This window comes from Canis lupus, chromosome 34 (assembly GCF_003254725.2).
Source record: "Canis lupus dingo isolate Sandy chromosome 34, ASM325472v2, whole genome shotgun sequence".
Classification (NCBI taxonomy): Eukaryota; Metazoa; Chordata; class Mammalia; order Carnivora; family Canidae; genus Canis; species Canis lupus.
Window position 1 is genome coordinate 20,576,980 of NC_064276.1, and position 22,577 is coordinate 20,599,556.

At 42.9% G+C, this 22,577-nt stretch overlaps 1 protein-coding gene across 11 annotated transcripts in view; it reads left to right on the forward strand.

The window, feature by feature from the left end:
* LOC112645817 (LIM domain containing preferred translocation partner in lipoma) overlaps nucleotides 1–22,577 on the forward strand; it is a 670,895-nt gene that overhangs the window by 76,768 nt on the left and 571,550 nt on the right. For 2 of the 11 annotated variants that reach the window (XM_049105697.1, XM_025425333.3), the window contains exon 2: nucleotides 18,127–18,301. The exons of 8 other annotated variants lie outside the window; for them this stretch is intronic. The gene's annotated coding sequence lies outside the window, so the exon portion shown is untranslated. Of the gene's footprint in view, nucleotides 1–18,082; nucleotides 18,302–22,577 lie in introns of all 11 variants that reach the window. One more of the 11 variants, XM_025425332.3, reaches the window with a different exon arrangement.

Genomic DNA, 22,577 nt, shown 5'->3' on the forward strand with positions numbered 1-22,577 from the left:
GAAAGTGGTTCTTCCTTTCGCCATGGTCTTGGCACACATAAATGCTGACTTATCTTGGGCAATCTTTTGTTTCACTTAGAATTATTGATGAAGGAAAGCAGGCTGACTGTGGATGTCATAATACTTTTTTTGCACCGAGTGTATTTTTGAGGATGATTTCTGTACTTTTTCAAGGTATTTCCAGAGAATTCTGTTCTGTTGGCCTCCCTCAGTCTTCCCTCCCCCACTGTCAACGGTTTGCTTTTTCTGTACTGTCAGTGTACTTTGTTTATACATCCAGTGGAACATTCGTGTCACTTAGCTCTGCTACCTAAGTAGAGTTTCAGTCTTCCTTCTTTACTAGATTATAGAAGCTTCTTAAGAGCATGAATCTTGTCTTATTCCGTAAGAGGACCTAAGGTGCCTAGGGCAGTGGTTTGCCTATAAAATGATGGCTCATTAATTTAGCAAGTATTTATTGAGCATCTGCTGTGTCATAGACACTATTCCAGGTTCTCTGAACAAAATCAGACAAACCTTCTATTTGATGGAGATAGACCATATATAGATTAATGCAAAAACATATAATATTTCAATTGTAATCTATATTCAGAAGAAAAATAAGACAGGTTAAGGGCACGGGGTGGGGAGGACACAGATTTAAATTCATTGGCCTGAGAAATTGTTCCTGATGAGGGTCCACGTGAGCCCAGACCTGAATGAAGTGAAGCAGTAAGCCAGAGCTAAGAGGAGGAAGAATGTTTCAGGTGGAGAGAAAGCAATCGCAAAGGCCCTGAGGCCGAGGCCTGCTTGGTACACTTTGGAAAAACGAGGAGGCCGGTGTGGCTGGAGTGGAGTGCTCGGTTGGAACAATATAGGAGAGGAGCTCACCCATGCTCATAAAAATCATTGCAACAACAAATACTTGTTAATAAGCACCTGTTGAAGATTCTCAGAAAAAAAATGCCTTTGTGATTTAGAGAATCCGCAGAAGTCTAACAAAAGGATGACAAAAGGTATTTCTGCTTTTTAGCTTTAAGATGCAAGGGCAGTAGGTGGGCGCTGGGACCTTAGCAGTGCACAGCTCAGAACAAGTCCAGATGCAAAGGGTCCTGGTTGCCCTGACGGAGGACTCTCCTCTTTGATTCTCTGCTCCTGTGACAGGCACACCTGCAGGGAGGCTGGGGCAGATGGGCAATTGCACGCCTAATCACCCATTCAGGCACCCACTTATTTGTTTTCCGCATGCAAATATGGGTTTTTTGCAGATGGATTTAATATATTTGTTGCTTCCTCATTTTATTTAAAACAAAACAAACGACCAACCATGTCAGTTGAGGGCAACAAATAGAAACATGAGTATTACGGTCTTGCTGTGTGTGCTGATTACACGGCTGAAAGGGATCCTAGGCAAATCAGTGTTTTCTGTGCGCGTTGATATTATTATTTTATATTCTGTCATTATTACTGTCATTATTGTTAAACAAAAAACAGTTTTAAAGAGGGAAGTGGCATTCTTTTTCCTAAATCATTTTCTCAATATTTTAGGCTTCGTATTTTTACTGTGTGGTTTCCAGTTTGACCTTTTTATAAAATTTTCTGAACTTCTGGACCATTGTTTAAAAAAGGGCATCGTGGAATCTCCAAAGGCTACTGGCAGGTGGTGCCTGCAACTTCTTTAGCCTGAAAATAAACAAATAAACAAGCACAAAGTAGGAGTATTTGCCCCTATTGATGTGCTATTATTATTTGTTGTGCAAGATCATGCAAAAAGTCACTTCCATCTATCTGAGAGCCCGTAGGTCAACAGCAATACCAGGTAGAGGTCTTTGGTGGGTGTTTGGTTTGATTTGCAGTTACATTTCAGAGCTCTAGAGTAGGATGTCCGAATTCTTAGATACTTTGGCAAACTCAGGGAAACTCAGGCCTGGGGAGGTAAAATGACTTATTCAAGGTCTCAGAGAGGGAGAGGTAGAGATTGGACTTGGGCAGCTGGAACTCTGGCAGATGGCTGCCCCTCGGGCCTGGGGTGATGAAGACATTGCTGGAAAACCCACAGGAGAAGTCATCTCAAGGTGAGGTCTGCGTGCAAATGATGTCTACAGGTCTTGTTTCTCTCTCATAGCCTAACTTAAAAAATCCTTTTGGTATCAAGCCTTAAGCAGAGAAGCAGCAGTGGAGAATGTGGATGTGAACGGCTTGTAGCTTGCCTGATAAGGCTATGGACTGTGTAAGAGTCAGTGTGTGTGTGTGTATGTGTGTGTGTGCGCGTGTGTGCACATGAGAGCCTGGGGTGCAGATGGGAAGACTTGGAGGGAGAGGGCAGACCATTGACAGTAGGAACTTCTTAATTAGGCACAGAATTTTTGAGCTAGAGGGAAGGGTAAAACTTACTGAATTTGACTGCTTTATTTTGTAGAGGAGGAAACTGATATCCAGAGTGGTTGAGAGCCTTGCCCCAAATCATTCAACTTTAATTGAGTACTTAAAATATCAAAGCAGCAACATCCTTTGATAGAAACTTTTATTTGGGGAAGTACCAGTCATCACTATCAAATCATACTTACTATTAGCCAGTGAGCCTGCTCCAATGAGATGGAGTGTCTGCATGTTTTTTTTTTTTTATTTTTAAAAGATTTTATGTATTTATTTATGAGAGATACACAGAGAGAGGCAGAGACATAGGCAGAGGGAGAAGCAGGCTCCCTGCGGGGAACCCAATAAGGAACTTGATTCCAGGACCCCAGGATCACGCCCTGAGCTGAAGGCAGATGCTCAACCCACTGAGCCACCCGGGTGCTGCATGGGGTTCTTTCTTTAGATACAGTTTGGGCAGGAGGAGAATGTCAGGGGCTGCAAGGGCTCCAAATGTGGGCTTTCTCTCTTCTTGCAGACCTCACAGATACCTAATGAGGCACCACATAGATGCTTATGACCTCCCCAATGGCAAACTTACAAATGATCCTCTGAAAAAATTAAGATTGGTGATCAAGACCAGTTAAGTAACATTTTATGGATCTTTTATATATTCTTTTTTTTTAAATTTTTTAAATTTTATTTTTTTTTATTTATGATAGTCACATAGAGCGAGAGAGAGAGAGAGAGAGGCAGAGACATAGGCAGAGGGAGAAGCAGGCTCCATGCACCGGGAGCCTGACGTGGGATTCGATCCCGGGTTTCCAGGATCGCGCCCTGGGCCAAAGGCAGGCGCCAAACCGCTGTGCCACCCAGGGATCCCGATCTTTTATATATTCTTGAATGAATGACCTTTTCACCTTTATTTATGTATTTATTTCTGATTTATAAAAGAGATTTATTTGTTTGATAAAGAGAGAGAGAGAGAGCGTACAAGTGGGAGGGACCGAGGGAGAGGGAGAGAGAATCTCAAGCAGACTTCCCTGAGTGTAGAGCTGGACGGGGGGCTCGATCTCATGACCCTGAGATCATGACCTGAGCCAACATCTAGAGTCCATTGCTTCACTGACTGCACCACCCAGGCGTCCCATCCCTTTCACTTTTAAATGTCAAACATTAGGATGCTGGATTTATAGGGTATGTATGCAGAGACCAAGGCAGTATTTGTGTTGGCGGCCTGAGAGGAGGACGATCTCTATGTATGAAAAGGGCAAACTTTTGTCAGGGACCCACTGAGAGAGGCTTCCCGTTGTGTGTAGTGGCTGCAAGAATGATAAATGGCCCTGGGGACAGGCTTCACATGGAAGGCTTCTAGAGGGCAGAAGGTAGCGAGTGAGGAAAGGACTTTTTTTTTAAATATCTTATTTATTTATTCATGAGAAATGGAGAGACAGAGAGGCAGAGACACAGGCAGAGGGAGAAGCAGGCTCCATTCAGGGAGCCCGATGCGGGACTCGATCCCGGGTCTTTAGGATCACACCCTGGGCCGAAGGCAGCGCTCAACGGCTGAGCCCCCCAGGCTGCCCAGGAAAGGACTATTGACATGGCATGAGTTCAACCTGCTGTGCCTGCTGTCTGTGCAGGGTGTCCCCATTGCTCTTTGCTCCGATGTACCTGTGGGACAGGTTTGCTCCCCACTGTCCTGGACAGTCCCAGACACCGGTTGTAGCCTCTGGGTCTGTGTCAGACACAGCGTGTCGGTCTGTGTCTCTCTACATCTCGTGTTTTTCTCTTCTCCCCTACCAGCCCCTCCCCACCTCCCCTTTGAAAAAAAAAAAAAAATCATCCGAATTATTTGAAGGTTTATGTATGTTGATTTTTTTTTTTTGTATTTTGTAACTAATTTGTTTCTCGTTCTTTTTTTTTTTTTTTTGTTTCTCGTTCTATCTGAAGCTAATTCCGTTTTTGCCAGGCCACACTGTAATATACTTGAATTCTCTTTGGCCCTGAGTTCTTTTTTCTTTTACTCAAGAAAATGTTTTATCCTTTTCTCCTCGGACCTCCAGCTTCCTTGTCCACACGGCCAAGCTATTTTTGAAGAATCTTTAGGGAGTTATTGACTTTGTTAGAACTACTACTAGAGCAGCAATTCTGAAGACCGAATCCGGCATTTAACTTGCCTTTCCCGAAATAATTTATTTCTACTCCAGCTTCAAGGAGTAGCAGTGGGGAATAGGGCATTCTGAAAATAAGAAAAACATGCCAAAGGAGTCGCTGATTTCCAGCGGGGCACATGGAAAAAAGGTTTTCGTTTCAGTGACCTCTCTGCTCATTGGAAAACTCTGGGCTGGTGGATTTCATGATCCTGAGACTCTGGGCCGCTCTCGAGTTACAGGGGGTGATGAGGGCACATCGCGGGGTGGAGGATGCTCTCCTCGGGCCCGTGGGGGTGTGGAGACATGCTGTGCTTTGGCATCAAGACCCAGCGTTTCTTCCAGTCGGGTAAGGTTTACGGACTGGCTCTACCGAGTGCCCAAGTACACGGAGATGTACAGAGTGCAGGGAGCCAGACTTAATATGGGTTAAGTTGTAGGGTGGCTGTCTGGCCAAACCCGGTGATTCCTACTGGATTCGTTCAGCATATGGACAGACACAGGCCCGTTTCCCGTTCGGCCCTCCCCCCAACCCTGAGTTGACAGTGTCTTTATTCGATTCTTTCTTGCGCTCCCATCTACATGGTATTATTGAGAATAGCACACTTAAGAAGAGGCTGGGGATTGCTGACCTCTGACCCCGGTCCTGCCACAACCACCTGCGGAACTAGTCACAGACATTTTCATTTACTCAACAAATATTTAAATGAGCACTTTTTACACTTCAGGTACCAGGGATACGAAAATGTGTAAGACACGGTTCTTACCTTCGCTGCTTTCGGTCAAGGGTAGGGAGGTCAGTACACAAATAGAACGTGAACGTGAAGTGACTTCTCCTTTTGGGTCTCCCTTTTACATAGCAAAGGGCCAGAGCTGAATTAGATGATGGCCCCAAGGTCCCTTCTGAGGCTAGTGGGGCATCATCTGTGCAGGATTCATCGAATATCCGAAAATCGCTTGTTTAACGGAGAATTGGCCCACATTTCCCCTTTCTCCCCAGTTTATAGGGGGTGGTGCTGAAGATGAGGGAGGCAGTATCGACAAAGTGCTTTAATAAGCAAGTTACAGAAAGACACGATATAGGTTCGAGGCGTTATTATTAACAGCAAAATGAAAACAAGGGCTGATGTTTTTAGAGAGAGAACAGATGGTTCTTTTGTTTGGAATTTGAGTATAAAGGAGAGGAAAAAAAAGAAGATACTTGCCATATTGTTTAGGCCCTGAATGTGAGTGACTTTAAAATGCCAAAACAATCTGGTGAGGAAAGTCCCATGGATTCAAAATAGCTCCTACACTGATCAAACTATAATTAATTTAACAACAACAAAAAATGACAGTACGAAAAATCCTAATAAGAAATGCCACGGTGACAATTGACACAACCTAACAAAAACTCCCGTTTTTGCGTCAGCTCTAGAAACTTAGTTTTTCCCCGTGTTCAGGAGTTCCACCACACAGAGGAACAAATTAGTGGGAACTGATTTAAAACTGTGTTTCTTTCTCAAGTTGTCCCCCCTCCCCCCGGCCCCCCACCGAGTTATTTCAGTTTTCCATGACTCATAAAGGAAACCTTCAGGATTCGCAAGAAATTGGCACTCCTCTCCTACCTTTGCTGTTGGATACTAATCGAATGATGGGAGCTGGGGTAGTTGAATGAGAAAGCAAACCTCAAAGGACTCTGGGGGCATCACAGAGGGCAGGGGCTGGGAAGGGCCTTTGAGAAGTGTGAGAGATGACCTTGAAATGACTTTCTTTTCTCTTTCTTTCTTTCTTTCTTTCTTTCTTTCTTTCTTTCTTTCTTTCTTTCTTTCTTTCTTTCTTTCTTTCTCTTTCTTCTTTCTTTCTTTCTTTCTTTCTTTCTTTCTTTCTTTCTTTCTTTCTTTCTTTCTTTCTTTCCTTTCTTTCTTTCTTTCTTTCTTTTCTTTCTTTTTTTCTTTTTCTATCAGTCTGTATGATATAAGGTTAATGAATGTATCCTTTTGGCAGCATGCTTGCCCTCTGATGGCCGGTCACTCGTGAGCTGATGGAAAATGTGGACTTTGAGCATGAGCTCATGGGCCACCCAGCTGGGGGCATTTAGTAAAATGTGCGGTGAGACCTTTCTTCCAGGTGCTCTCTGACCCGTGCTGTGAGTGGGCCTCAGTTTCCCCATAGTGGAAGAAAGAGGTTCTTAGCATATTCATTCTGACACTGATCTGAATTCAGGTCTGCATCCTCTCCTAGAGAGCTATAGGAAGGCTGGGGATGGCTTTTCATATGAGAGTGTTTAAAAAACAAAAAACAAAAAACCTTCTCAAGACAACAAGAATAAATAGTCCACTTTGCTAAGGTAGGGGCCCTGTATCCACGATCTGAGCCTCCTGCCAGAGGTGGTTCCTCAGTCCGGTGCCTTGAATGGCAAGGTGGCATGGTTGGGCATGGCCAGCTCATTCACAGACCCAGGGGACCAGGGTGGGCATGGGGAGAAGCACCACCTAGTAGTGTGGAGTTCTGGGTGCCACTTCTGGATGTCCCACTTCTGCTACCACCCATGTGTGACCTCCCTGAGCTTCTCCAGGTCTGATTTGCTGGTTGGCCTGTGAGTTATCGGGGGGATGAGATGATGTTCTGCATTCTGCTCCGCTCTTAAGCTCAGGCTTGGCTCAGAAGAGTCCCAGGGGCCCTTTCATGGTGTGCCGCGCGTGTTTCTATCAGACACCTATTTCCTTCTACCTTGTGTCTGAGTCAGAAGTGTTACTTCCTAGTTGTAGAGGAGCCCCTTTCCATGCCCTTGTGATAACCGAGCCCTCTTCTCTGAGTATCTTCCTCTCTTAGAGCTGCAGGTGCGCACACCTCTCCTTGGGCATCACTGTGTGGTGCTTGTTCCGTATGACGTGTTTGTCTTCCGCCCGGGTCTGTGAAATCAGCCATGTCCTGCACATTTCAGAAGCCTCTGCATGTCCCTTGGCACCTGGCAGATAGTAGTTTTTCAATAAATGTCAGCTAAATGAATGAGTGGTGGATGGTGATCCCTGGTTTACTCACCCGGTTGTTGGTTTCTGGAGGGCATAGGCTGGGGCTAATGAGGTTCTTTTCTTTCTCTGGATGCCCAGCCCAGTGCTTCGGACGCAGCGAGTCATCAATTGCCTTTGGTCCAGTTGCATGAAGAGAGGTGGCGATGGGTCTAGAGCAGGGAAGGCACATTTAGAAATATGTCATTTGGCTTGGTCACGGGCTGACAGAGGTCGTGGAGCGTTTGCGGGTCTCTGATGGGGCACCATGGGGCGGGAGTGGGTGACTGCTTCTTCTCATTTCCTCCCTGTTGTACCGGGTCGCCTGGGCCCACTGTGCCAGTGACGATGGGTCTCGTCCTTGGTCGGCTGTCAGTCTTTTTCTTCTTCTTTGCATTCATCCTTCAAGGCTTGAGTTAGAGTAAATTGTGTGCATAATTCCACCTCATTTGATTTTCAACAGTTTGTGGGCAGGGCTGTTTCCTCCTAATTGTGTTCCCCACGGGTGCTGGCACAGGGCTGTCCGCAGAGGAGATGCTCGGTAAATGTTTGCAGACTTGAATTTCATCCTACTGACCTTGCTCGTCTCCCGCCTTTCACCTCCTCCTAGGAGCCAGCTTGTATGATAATGCCACCCATACAACGAAGGCTGCAGAGTAAACTTAATAATCAAATAACAAACTGTGTTTCCTTCTTCGCTGTTTTTGTAGATCAAAATAGCTTTGCTTTTGGGTGTGCTCTGCTCTAATAAAAACAAAATAATGGCAAATATATTGTGTTACCCTTACTTCTGCCGTTTTCCTGTAAAATCTTAATTTGTGAGGAAAAGAAGACTTCTGTTTCTTTTTTTAAAAGAGATTTATTGGGACGCCTGGGTGGGTCAGCGGTTGGGCGCCTATCTTGGGTTCGGGTCATGACCCTGGGATCCGGGATCGAGTCCCACATCGGGCTCCCTGCATGGAGCCTGCTTCTCCCTCTGCCTATGTCTCTGCCTCTCTCTCTCTCACTCTGTGTCTTTCATGAATAAATAGATAAATCTTTTTTTTTTTTAAGATTTATTTATTTATTTGAGAGAGAGAGAGAGAGAAGGTGCAAGGGGAGGGAGGTAGAGAGAGAATCTCAAGCAAACTCCCAGCTGAGTGTGGAGCTCAGTGCTCGGCTCCATCCCAAGACCCTGAGATCCTGACCTGAGCTGAAATCGAGAGTCAGTTGCTTACCTGACTGAGCCATCCAGGTGCCCCAAGATTTCTGTTTCTTGATGGTAAATGTTGAACTACAGAGTCAGTTTTCCGTTTTATTTCCTGACCGATACCATACAATAGCATGATGTCATGTGAGGATTTTCAGATGGAGAAATAAGTTAGAATATCCTTGGGTATTCTATATGCTTCTTAATTGTTTTGTTATCTTGAGTAAGATTCTTTATTCCTCATTATTTCTTTATCTCTTAAAAGGGGATTATTGAAAAAGGCAATTTCCACAACTTTTTTTTTTTTTTAAATCCCTGTTGGCATTAAATACATGGTACTGGAGACCTTTGGGAACAGACAAATAGTTCTAGGCGTCTATTTATTTTTATGCCCTTTAAGTGGGAAGGTGACCCCTGAGCCTCTGTAACCATCAGCTTCAGTAATATTCAGAAGCCCCTGGGAAGCAGATACCCTGCAATTCAGTGCACTCACTTGGGATTAACATCCTCTGCCTCCCCGCCCCGCTTGTATCCCAGGCTCAGATTTTGATATTTAATTATGGGGGTTCTTTCTTTCTTGCGTTAAATATCTTGTTCAAAGTCACCAATCCATTTAGTGAGTTAATTTATTGACATTGAAGGCTTTTCTTTCCTTCTACCGTCTCAGATGAGAGATTCCTTTGCTAGAGACTAGTGAACCAAGGCCTAGAGAGGAGACTTTGGTTGCCTCAGGTCACCCACATGAACCAGAATAAGCACTGTATTCATCTGAAAAGGCCCAACAGGAAGGTTTCTGACCTTCAGAAATCAGAGAGGTGTGTCAGCGTGGAGTGTGGAGTCCCGAGTGTGCTTCACCTGACCCTCTGTGAAATGGGGTAGCGATCTCTTTTCTGCCGGGAATCAGAGTGCTCTCCAGATGACCTCTGGAGAACTTCTCCTACCCTGGGGTCTATGATTCTCTGAGCAAATACCACCCACACCTAAGATACTAGTTGCCAAGTACTTCGATGGGGAAAAAAGGGTTAAGGTTGACAGAGTGCAGTCCCTTTGTTAGGAGTGTAGTCCCTTTGAAAACTTAAGGAAGAGTTTCATGTATTAAGTAAGAAGTTGATAAAAACAGATATTCACATATGTGGAGTACTTTAAAATTTATTAACTTTTTGCAACAGACTAGCAAAATTGGCTTGTTGTTTGTGTCCTTTTATCTTTGTGGACACTGAACCAGGGTGAGGAATAAAATGATGCCCTCAGGGTCAGTCTGAGGACACTGTAAAGCCACAGATAGTTGAAACTTTTCCTAGAGCTTTGGCGCTGCAGAGAAGTTTAGAATCTTCTAGGTCAGTGGTTTGTAAGCAAGGGTACCCGTCAACATCTTCAGAGGCACCAAAAAAGGAAAACAAACAAACAAACAAACAACATAAAACAACAAGAAAAAACTCCTTCTCTCAGATTCTCACTTGATATCCCAGCATCTGTAGGAGGAGCCTGGAGCTTTAGTCTCATTTTAAATAAAGTTCCTGGGAGGGACACCTGAGTGGCTCAGTGGTTGAGCCTCTGCCTTCAGCTCAGGTCATGATGCCGGGGTCCTGGGATCGAGCCCCATATCGGGCTCCCCACAGGGAGCCTGCTTCTCCTTTTTTTGTTTTTTTTTTTTTTAAATTTTTATTTATTTATGATGGTCACACACAGAGAGAGAGAGAGGCAGAGACATAGGCAGAGGGAGAAGCAGGCTCCATGCACCGAGAGCCCGATGTGGGATTCGATCCCGGGTCTCCAGGATCGCGCCCTGGGCCAAAGGCAGGCGCTAAACCGCTGTGCCACCCAGGGATCCCAAGCCTGCTTCTCCTTCTGCCTGTGTCTCTGCCTCTCTCTCTCTCTCTCTCTCTCTGTGTCTCTCATGAATAAATAAAATCTTTAAAAAAAAGAGAAGTTTCTGGGAGAACCACTGATCTGGTCTTGATCTTTGACCTGTGTCTTTGCTCCTCAGGCAGCACTGCTGGGCCATCCCTTGGCTGCCCCAGTGAAGACTGCCGGAGGCCAGAAGCCCCGGAGACTCTAGTAAAAAGGCTCATATGTTCTGGGAGGCCCTGAGATAAATGTTGTGTAAAGGAAGAGAAGGAGTTAAGATTTTTTACAGGGGGACGTGCCTTCTTTTTATGCTTCTAAGAACATTTAAAAATGATAGGAAGGAATATATTTCATTGCTTTAATTGTCCAAGGTCTTTTTAAAGTATGTGCAATAAAATACCATTTAAGCTAACTGACCTTTATATTTTAATGCTTGTTGGAAGGGAACAATACCTAGTATTCAGCTGCAGTATACACACACACACACACACACACACACACACACACACACACATTCAGTCAGCAGAGCCTGTTTTGGAATCAGAGGGTTGAGAGTTTTGCTGCTTCCCATATATTTTACCTTTCTGTTTAAACATCAAGTTCCATTTGGTTGATGGTTCTTGACCTCATAATGTCTAACCTTCATATCTTTTTATTTTTCCTCTCTAAACTTATCTAGGAAGGAAACTTCAAGGGCCGATTCACTAATTTTTCCTTCTGCTGGGAAGTTGAGGTGTGTAGTGGAAGGCAGCACATGTGACCTGATCCATATTTTGACCGAAAGGGTGCTCCCTGCCCCGCCCCACTCATCCATTGGGTGATACTTAACCTTAAAGGCCACTGCTGATAGATTTTTAAAAATTGATGCTCGCTATTAGCTTGTTAGGTACAGCTCATCTTCTAACTCTAAACTTGCTCTTTCTAGAAGGGAAATAGTACTCGGATTGCAAATGTGGTGAACTAGAATTTCAGAGGCTTGTGTTGACCTACAAATCTTGTAATTGTAGCCCTGCTTACATATCCACTGTGGCCTTAGATGTGTTAGGTGTAGTTCATCCCCAGGAGTTTCAGAAAAAGGAATTCTAAAATCCTTTCCCATGTTAAGAAATTAAAATATACACATTTCTTTGTGTCGCTATGAACTACATGTGTATGTAACTATTATGTGGGATGAAGTACTTTGGGTTTAATTTCTTTCTTATTTTCAAATCCTGCTGAAAAATAGAGCTAATTTTTTCATATATGGTCTCTTTCTCAGTGGTTATTTTTTCTTTAATTTTTGTAGATTATTTCAGACGTGAAAAAGTGGCAAGAATAGGAATAGTCCCAATAATACTCATATGCTTTCATCTGATTCATCTATTGTTAATATTTTATATCATTTAAATTCTCCCTCTTCTTTCTCTCTCTTTACTATGTATTGTGTATATGATTATTTTCTACAGTAATTGAGAGTAAGCTCCATGCGTCGTGATCCATCATGGTTGTCTACCCCTAAGTAAAGTGTGTATTTCCTAATAATAGGGGTTGTCTCTTCATATTTGCACTGTAGTTCTCCTGTTCAGTACACCGACTCTGATTTGGTATTTTAATGCACTGTCTCTACTTCTGTTATGTCACTTTGTCCAGTTGACAGCATTTCCCCCTTCTACTACAGAGCCTCGCCCGGGATCAGATAATACACTTAGTTGTCGTGACTCTTATCTCTTTTATTCTGGAACATTTCCACAGCCTCTCTTTGTCTTTTATGGCATTGGCAGTTTTGAAGCATAAGTGCTTCTTCTTTTCAATACTGTTGTACTCCTTGTTCGCATTAATCTGTTGTTTCTTCATGTTTAGGTTCAGTTGTGTGTTCCCTGCTAGAACGTTGCATAGATGAATCCTCCTCAGGGATTAATTACATTGGGAGGCTCCTGATGATTATGATTGCCTGGTCAAGGTGTTGTTCAGTTTCTCCGCTTTATAGTTACTGTTTTTCCCTTGCCATTACTAAGCAACCCATGAGATACTCTATTCTTGCTCTTCGTCAAGCATTTACCCTAAATTTTTGCCTAAACTAGTCTTTTCTGGATGGTTGCAGAATTGTGCTATCTTGTCTTCAGCCCTGCCTTCCCCACCATTGTGAGCGTTCTAGCATATGTGTTGCCAAAGGGAGCATTCCAGCATTCTGCATTCTGCTTTAAGCGAGAGTCCCTCCCGTCTCTCTGTTTCTAATATAGGGATGGACTTCCTGACTTCTCTTTCAATCTTGTATAATTTATTAGCACTATGTAGTTATTTTGATGCTTAGATTGCCCCAGATTTGTCCTATGAGAGCCCCTTTAATCTGGCTCCTACCTCCTTGTGGCATGTTCCTGTCTTTGTTGTTGTGTTAGCACTTATTTACCTGCTAGAATAAAAAAGATTTTCTAGTTTCATCTTGGGTCATCTCTGCTCAAGCTCTGAAATCAACCATGTCTTCAGTACATCCTGGTTCTCTGCAGCAGAGAATGGGATTAGGGGACCCCTAATCCCTGTCAGGTGTGCTCGTGGCCACTGTGTGCCTTTGGTCACAGGTCCTTTGATGGCCAGAGCCAGGAAATCATACACATGAAAGTATATAAATGCATTTCTCTATGTTTATATCACCTGTATGTACACACATACCTGTAGCTATGGGGATGTGAATATAATAACACAAATATTAATAATAATAATTTTTTTAAGCTCATACCACTGTACCAAACAAACCTGCTAAAAACAGTTCAGGATTTCCTTGGGATGCCCTTTCCCAACTTTAACCCTGCCTAAGACTGAAAGTTTTTTGTCAAATACTATGTTTAGGAATTTTCTTCCTTCCTTCCTTTCTTTTCTTTCTTTTCTTTTTTTTTTCTTTTCTTTTCTTTTCTTTTCTTTTCTTTTCTTTTCTTTTCTTTTCTTTCTTTTCTTTCTTTTCTTTTCTTTTTTTCTTTTCTTCTTCTTTTTCTTTTCTTTTCTTTTCTTTCTTCTCTTCCCTCCCTCCCTCCCTCCCTCCCTCCCTCTCTCCCTTCCTTCCTTCCTTCCTTTCTCTTTTGAGAGAGAAGGGGGAGAGAGGCAGAGGGAGAGAGAGAGAATCTTGAGCAGGTTCTACGCCCAGCAGGGAGTCCAGATACGGTTGAGATAATGACCTGAGCCAGAAGGAAGAGTCAGATGCTTAACCGACTGAACCCCCCCCAGGTGCCTCAAGGAATTTTTTTTCTTTATAGACTTCCCCCTCAATCCCCTGTTGTCATTAGGTTGTTCATTTAAAATATATTTGGGTTTAATTCTTTTAGTTTGCTTTTGGCTTTAGCTTTCCTCCTTCCCATCCTTGCCTTGTTGATTTAATTTTGTTTTTTGCATGTGTAAAACATTAACATGTTTCCAAATGTCCAAAGTAAATGAAAACGTATACCCAGAGAAGTGCTACTCCTTCCAACATTCCTTCCACCCCAATATTCCCTCTGCCTCTTGTAGGGAAGCAGTCTCTTTGTTTTCTTGGTTATCTTTCCTGTATTTCTTTTAAACCTGATTTATGTGTGTTTTCATACTGCTTTTTTTCTTACATAAAAGGTAATGTACTATAAAAATAAGCCTTTTTGCACTTTGCTTTTTAAAAATTCTTTTGTTCTTTCTGTTGCCCCCCCCTTCCTCATCTCTCCCTTTCTTAATTCTCCTCCTTCTATCTTTCTGCTGTTCTTTCCGTCCTTCCTTCCTTCTCTCTGCTCTCTCATACAGCTGATTTGTGGTTGGACAGTGGAATGGTTTCCTGCGATAGATAATATTATTCATATTCACTTTCATATCAGTGGAGATTTGTCTTCAGGCTATATTCTTGGAAGTGGGAATGCTGGGTCAAGGAAGAATGTTGTATTAGTTAGGTAGGGCCGAATTCTTCTCTGTGGGAGTGTCTCACCAGAATCCTCGACCACAGCATGTTGTCAGCCTTTGGAATTTTTACCAGTGTGACGGGTGAGAAATGATATTTCAGTGTAGTTTTAATTTGCATATATCCTATTTTAAATGAAGTTGAACTTTTTTTCATTTGTTTAAAGATCACATTTGTTAATTTTATAAATTTCATTTTTTTTGTGAATTGTCTGTTCATATATTTTGCCCATTTTTTTTTTTCAGTTAGATTTTGGCCTTTTTTCTGTAAAATATGCTTTATGAATTAGCCCTTCATCTGTGAAATATATTGTAAATATTTTCTCCCAGTGAATTATTTGCCTTTTGACCTTTCTTACAGTGCTTTTCTCGTCATGTGAAAATTTTTATATTTATATAGATGAATTTATCAGCTTTCTCTTCCATTGCTCGGTTTTTTGATCGTGGTTAGAAAGCATTTCTCAACAGTCATGTTCACTTGTGTTATTTTCCAGTGCCTGTATAATTTCATTTTTCACATTTAGATGTCTGATTCATTTGCAGGTTATTCTTGTGTATGATGTGATGAATGGATCTAATTCTGTCCTTATCCAAATGGCTATCTAAGTGTCCCAACACCAGTTGGAAAATTCTTTGTCTCTGTGATTTGAGATTGGTGGTTACTCTGTAACACATATCACGCACGACTGGATGTGAAGGGGACTAAGCAGTGGTGAACAGTGGAACAGGGTGATCCAAGGAGAATGGGGTGTTGGCTAGCTAATGACTGTGTTAAACCTAAATTTGTTGACTTTCAACTCAGGACTCGGTTTCTGTTTTACAAGTCAACCTCTCCCAATCCATTTCTCTTATTGATAAATGTATAAATATATTTAACAGGAAAGTGTTTATTTATTTAAAGATTTTATTTATTAGAGAGAGAGAGAGAGAGAGAGAGAGAGAACAAACAGGGGAAAGGGCAGAGGGAGAAGCAGATTCCCCGCTGAACAGGGAGCCCAATGTGGGATTCAATTCCAGGACCCCGGGACTATGACCTGAGCTAAAGGCAGACAATTAACTGACTGAGCCACCCAGGCACCCTATAGGAAAACTATTTAAAACAAAACAAAGTTTTAGGGATTGTCTGCGTTTTCCTTCCTGTCAGCAGTATCTATAACCACTCCCCTTCCCTGAAATAGACTGTGAGAACTTGGCTGTATACTTTTCTGGGAGCACCTGTGACTCTCTGTCTGCTGTCTCTAGCACCTGGTCACATGCTGATTACTCACTATGCCCTCTTCTGCCACCTGCCTGTTTTGCTGGTGCCTCTGTGGGTGTCCCATAGTCACATTGGGTGGGCAGTGGACTCTGGAAGTTTGGTTTAGGAGGCATTCTCTGGTAATTTGGGACATATACCAAAGTCTCTGTCTCCTAGATTTTGGGAAATGAAGAATTCCAAATAGATTTTCCTACTTTTAAGAGTCAATACTTAAAAGTCTGTTAATTTTTATAGACAGCCTAATGAACATTCCTGTCTTTTTTTAAAAGAACCCATCTGATGATAATTTTATTTTATTTTTTTATTATTATTCTTTTTAAATATGGTTTTTTAAAATTTTTTTAAATTTATTTATTTTAATTTTTTAAATTTATTTATTTATGATTTATTTAAATTTATTTATTTAAATCTAACTGAAAAAAATTATAAAAATTTATAAATTTTTAAATTTATTTAAATTTATAATTTTTTAAAAATTTATTTATTTAATTTTTTTAAATTTATTTAAATTTTTTTAAATTTATTTATGAGAGAGAGAGAGAGGCAGAGACACAGGCAGAGGGAGAAGCAGGCTCCATGCACTGGGAGCCTGATGTGGGATTCGATCCCGGGTCTCCAGGATCGTGCCCTGGGCCAAAGGCAGGCGCCACACCGCTGCGCCACCCAGGGATCCCTGATGATAATTTTATATCTTTGGCACAACCACTCTTGTGCATTTTGCAGACTTTGTTTTGGTAAATGTTTGTTTTCTATTGGTCTGTTGGTAGGTATTCCACAAGAAGGAGGGTTCTGTGGTCAAACACAATTAGGAAATGTAAACTTGATCAAATTTAGACATATTTCTTTGCTGTAGAGCTTCTTGGAGCTCATGTATGAATTCGTCAAATATATTTGATCAGGAACCAAAATCTGCCCACGCCTCTACCCATTAACAGCTTTGTTAGTTTGACCTACACAGTCAAGCTTATTAGGGCTGCAGTATTGTGTCCTGTAGTACCAGGATTCCACATCTACTTTTTGTTTTTATGATTTCCTCCTACATTCTTCCAAAGGTAAGCTGTGTAAAGGTAGGGGCTGTTGCCCTTTTATTCCTTACTGTAGTATAAATACCTACTACAATCAATGCCTGGCATATAGTAAGTGCTCATTAAGTATTTCTGAACTTGATGTCATCATTTCTCACTTAGCTTGTTGCAGTGTTTCTGGTTTGGTTTCCCCTTCCAAATGTATGTTTTTAACAGCAGCTTCTAAACAAATCAAATGAACATATTTGCAAAGAATTCTTTGTGTAATGTTTCTGGCCTTTCTAGAGGTATAAAGCTTAGTTCTGGATCATTATTAAATAAATGATTTAGTGATGGCTGCTTGATCTCCGGGAATAGACACATGGAATTGCCCCTTGGACAGGCAGCTCGTTCACAAGCCAGTGCCTGTGGTTGGGAGAGATACCCTTCTGCTTTTCCAGTGCAAGAGCCAGACCAAATGGCTATTGGTTTTCTCTGCCCCATGTGTCTTCTGTGCTTGAATAGCTTTTCTGATCAGCAGCTACTCTGATGTACTTCCAATTTCAGTTACTCCAAAAGATGACTACCTGTCTCTCAGAGTTTGTCCAGTCTTCTTCCACTCAACCAGGATCCCACAAAGGACTTGTATTTTAGGTTAGTCAGTATCAACCATACAAATGTGTAACACAGGCACACACGTACACTAACACAGACACACACATGGATTTTTGGAGCGAGGGATTAGGGTGTCAAATCTCTAGGTTTAGTACAGGAGCTCTTTGGGAAGTCAGAAGACTGAGGCCCTTAGTGTGCTTTATTTTCAACATTTTATTGGTGCTTTTTGAATTTATAAGTAATTAATTTTCATTGTAGAAAATTGGGAAAATAAAGATAGTGTAAGGAACAAAATCTTAGATTGCCTGGAATCCTATTTCTCTGAAGTACATTATAGTGAATAGCATTCCCATTTGCATGTGTGTGTGTATACATCACAGGCTGCTATTTGGGGGCTTGCTTTTTAGTTTATTAATTTTTAAAATTTTTTTAAAGATTTTATTTATTAGAGAGAGAAAGTGTGTGGAGGCACAAGCAGGGGGAGGGGCAGAGGCAGAGGCAGAGGCAGGAACAGACTCTCCACTAAGCAAGGAGCCCAATTTTGGACTTGATCCCGGGACCCTGGGGTCATGCCCTGAGCTGAAGGCAGACGCTTAAACATCTGAGCCACCCAGGCCTCCCTGGGCTTGCTTTTTAAACCAGTTCTCCATTGTTAATTATGTCCTGTACTTTTAACATCACAATTAATATTTATAATACTTATGTATTGCAACACTGAACGGTTAACCTTTATTTCATGCCTACAAGGCCAATGATTATATGACACGAGTCAGTGATTGTATCTTATTTCACCTTTGTACTTCCAGGGTCTTGCTCAGGGCCATCTGTGTACATGTTTTTTGCTCAATAGATGCCTGATGAATTTAAGTGACTAGACATTAAACTGGAATTGGATCTGCCCACCTGCTCTTAAGAAATTCAACTCTGCAAACGATATATTCCACAACTACAAAAGAAGGTGACAGCCAAAGCAGATGAAGCCGCCCTTATAAGGGTAGGAAGAATTCAGTAAGACTACTGGCTCAGTAAGTGTTGCCCCTGGTGATTTGGAAGACTCTGGCAGTTATGAGACAGGGCTTCACTTGATCATGTGGTCAGTGCAGTTTGTATCTGGTCCTCATCATTTTAAGCCTGGAACTCCTCACCTCCCCACCTTTTGAAAATAGCAAATCAGGGCTTCCATGGTGGGATGGGGAGGAAATTGGTTTGCATTAGTCAGATGCAGAAGGCAGCCCAGGATCAACCCAGTGCCGTTTTCATACATGCCTGGGAGCAAGAGCTTTGCATTAATTGGCTTGCCAGTATCTGTGCTCTGCCTCAGATGCTGTGGAAATGGGATTGGTTGGCAGAGGCATTGCTCGGAGAAGGAAGAATCAGAGCAAAGGGTTTGAAGGATATAGAGGAGAATATTCCCTGCTCCACATGCATCTTCCTCTTTGGGGTATCAATAAACTCAGGCCCACCAGATGCATTGGGTAGAATTCCTTCATCGCCTCTCCTCAGGTAAGAGATGAGGCTTGTGTAGCTGAATGATCAAAAATCCCCAGGGCATCTGTTACTGAAGGTTTGTCGCCTTCCTGTGGTGTCACCTCCCCATAGGACTTCCAGCAGAAATGGATACCTGACTATTCAGTCCCCTGGAGGCCTTGTCTTTCTCAGCCACACTCACCGGTCATAGCACAGCATCTCTGTCCTCCGTGTCATACTGGATAAACACAGATAAACCTTCACATTCTGACTCACTCCTGCCTCATGCGAGGGAAGTTAGAAAATGTTTGGGTGGCTCACTTAAGTATTATTCCTATCACGTTTTCTTGGGAAAGTACCCCTTGCCTTGTTGGAGACATGGAAAGCCTCCTGATTGCTTCGGCAACAGGGTTATAAAGCATCTCATAGGGCAGCGTGCCGCTCAAGCAGGCTGAGCCCATCCACCAAGTGTGTGGGTTCCTAAGTGCAGAGGAGCAGAGGAAATCTGGAATGTCATATCCACAGCCGGGGTCCGTGCGAGGCGCTTCTACTGGGCACCATGGACGATCTTTCCAACGTGCGCTCAAAATACAGATACCGCCCCATGTTACAGATGAGGAAACTGAGGTTCAGAGACTTTGTTACTCTCCCAGGTCACAGAGGTAGTAGTCACAGGACTGAGACTCAAAACAGGATGTGAAAGGCCGTGAAATTTGTGGCTTTTCCTGTACATGCTGCCACCTGGCATGCCGTTCCAGAGCACCTCTTCTTCTGATGGTGTTCATAGATTCAGGGCTTGCAACTTGCATTTGGGGTTATGTGTTCTACTCTCTGGAAGCCTTCCTGACTCCCTGCTCCCATCCACACACACTCCATGTCCAAGTGAGCACGTCACGGGTAGTTGCATTTTATAACATTAAAAAGAATGTCCATTAAGAATTTTTTCTTAGTTTTAGTTGTTTAATTCTACTTAAGTCCACAGATCTTTCCAGAAAGGGCCTGTTTAGGAATTTTTCACATGTTTTTGAAGACACATTGCAAGTAGGATGCCAAATTTGTGTCCTCAACATCTCATGATCAGGAAAACCTTCAAAATCCTGTACAGCAACATCAATTACCGGTTATCTTCAACACTGAGAAATTTCATATTTATTCTTGTATCAATGAAATTCAGATACTGCTGCTGATAGATTTCAGCCCCAGATTTGGCTTAGTATTGACTCTGACGCTCAGCTAGTGGCATTTGACCCAAGCAGGAAATGGCTACAAATTTTCTATCAGTGGATTTTTAAGCTTTTGTACGGGAAGGCAAGATGTAGGTGTCTCAAGGTCAGACTGGAACAAATGGTTTCCATGGTCACTACCCACTGGTTCTCCAATAATCCTTAAGGAAATCAAGGAGTATCCTTTCATTAAAGAAAGGGAACCCACAGCTTAGAGAAGGGAAGGACATTAGTGTCTAGGGTACCTGGTCGTGGTGGAGTCTGAGCATCTGACCCCTTTGCCATCCTGGTGCATGGAATTCCACAGCTCTGGCTTTTAGCCCTGACTCTAGTGCTGACCTTGGCACCTACAGAGTAAGCACGTAATTTCTCTACCACGTGTCTAATGAGAAGTGTTGGTAAACTCGTTAATTAGTGTTGTGTTTATAGTTTTATGCTGACTATTGACTTCTAAGTGTAATTGAAATGGACCACCCTCTTGAAGATGGACATGCTCCTCCGGTGTCATGTGGCTCTGGCAAGCCTTGCATGGTGGGCAGATGGTCACCTCCAAAGACCTTTCAACTCTGCCATTCTCTCGCGTGGCAAAGGTTGGATAGAGGAGAGGTGAGACCTAATGACTTTTGAAGTCTGAGCCAGTTTGTAATTGCTGAGAGGCCTGACTGAAAAGCAATGACTTGACATCTACGGTTAAGCACGCTGGGGTTGAGTTGACATTGGAAGTAGAAATAATACTTCCTCCTGGTCTGGGAGATGCAAGTTTGGTTGCCTACCACATGTATTTCTGGTTTTTGTCTTCAATTCCTGGTTTGGTGATGGCATGCCATCTTGGAGACAATTTCGGGTTGGTTTTATTTGCTTAATAATTATAATGATAATGTATTCACTGACATGTATTGCCTGAGCACCTAGCGTGGGCCGGACTGTATACACTGTTATTCCAAGTCCTAAAAGAAAAGCAATATGCAAGGCATATATTCTAATTCCTCCTTTGCAAATAAGGAAATTTAGGCTCAGATTGATTAAAGCACTTGTTTACGATCACTTAGAAAGTGACAGAGCCAGCGTGTGTCTAATTGCAAAGTTCCTTCTTACACCCTATGCTGCCATGATATTGACGGCTGGAGTTCGAGATCTACATGCTCCTCCTTGTCCCCATCCCATGACAGTACTGCACAGAGCTTCGCTTGGGCTGGTGCTGGCTCTCGCTCTCCCGATGGCCTTCACTTGTGTTCCGTTGTGAGCACCCACCTTCACTGATTACATGATGCTGGTGACCCTCCCCTGGCCTCTGCTGTCAGGCTCAGGGGAACCTGATCCTCTCCTATAAAGAGCTCACCCTGGATGCCCCCAACCAGGGGGAGAGAGGCCTTGAAAAGCAACCAGTATGTGATTAGGGGTTACTTTGAACTTGAGCCCAACAGGCTGTCAGTTCTTCTCATTTATTTGACCTTTCAGTTTCTTCTGAGCATTTTTGCCCAGACTGCCAGCAGTGACTCTCAACCCCAGCTGCGTGTTAAAGTCAGCTGGGGAGCTGTGTAATAGTGACTGTGCCTGGGACTCCCCTCTATGCATTCTGGTTGGAATAGGCCAGAGTGGGGCCCTGAGTATCTGAGTTTTTAAAAAAACGAGTACCCCGAGGGATGATACTGTTCAGCAAGGGGGAAGAACCGATGTTTTAGGGGCAGAAAAGCTGTCTCTGCTCTTTCGCTCGCCTGCTTCCTTTTTTCTTCTTTCTTCTTTTTTCTTTTCTTTTCTTTTTCTTTTCTCTTTTTCTTTTCTTTTCTTTTCTTTTCTTTTCTTTTCTTTTCTTTTCTTTTCTTTTCTTTTCTTTCTTTTCTTTTCTTTCTTTCTTTTCTTTTCTTTTCTTTTCTTTCTTTCTTCTCTTTCGAATACAGTATGCTTTTTTTTTTCTGACCCTAGTGAACCTTCAATCTTATGATGTTATCATCCCATCGAGAAGGAGAATTTCCTCACCAAAAGCATTGGTGCTTCTTTGCGGTGGCTCAGGCTGTGGAGAGGGTGTCACAGGAATGGACACAGAAGTTTGAATGAGTGGCTCCAGAGAAGGGGATTGAGCCTCTTTGGCCTGGCTCACTGGGAACCACCGAAAGGCCGAGCCATGACTTCTGCTATTTCCCTCCTCATTCATTCTCCCCACACTCATCAGATTTTCATCACCGAGGGCATGTGTTCTCTAGTTTGGGAGGTATTCATGGTGACTCCCATCGATTTTACTTGGGAACATATTGTGGCTTGTTTATACTAACTTAGGTATTTGTCTGTCGTCTCTACTTTTTCTTCACTCATTTAATTTACTCCTACATGTAAAAGGATGGCTTCGGGTGAAACGGTTGCTATGGCACCTGGATGCACGTGGAGACAGTGCACACCCCCCCGCACCTCCGAGCCAGTACACCCCAACTCCCTAGCTTGGTGTCCCGTGTCCTCAGGACCGTCTGACACAGTCTTCCTCTCCAGAGTGAAGGCCACTCTTCAGTGCCCCTGGGCTCCGGCCACCTGAACTGTACTCTGGATTCGGATCTGCTCCCCTCCTTGCCTTTGTTGGTGTTTCTCGTCCTGCTGAGACATTAACTCTGTCCCGAAGCCA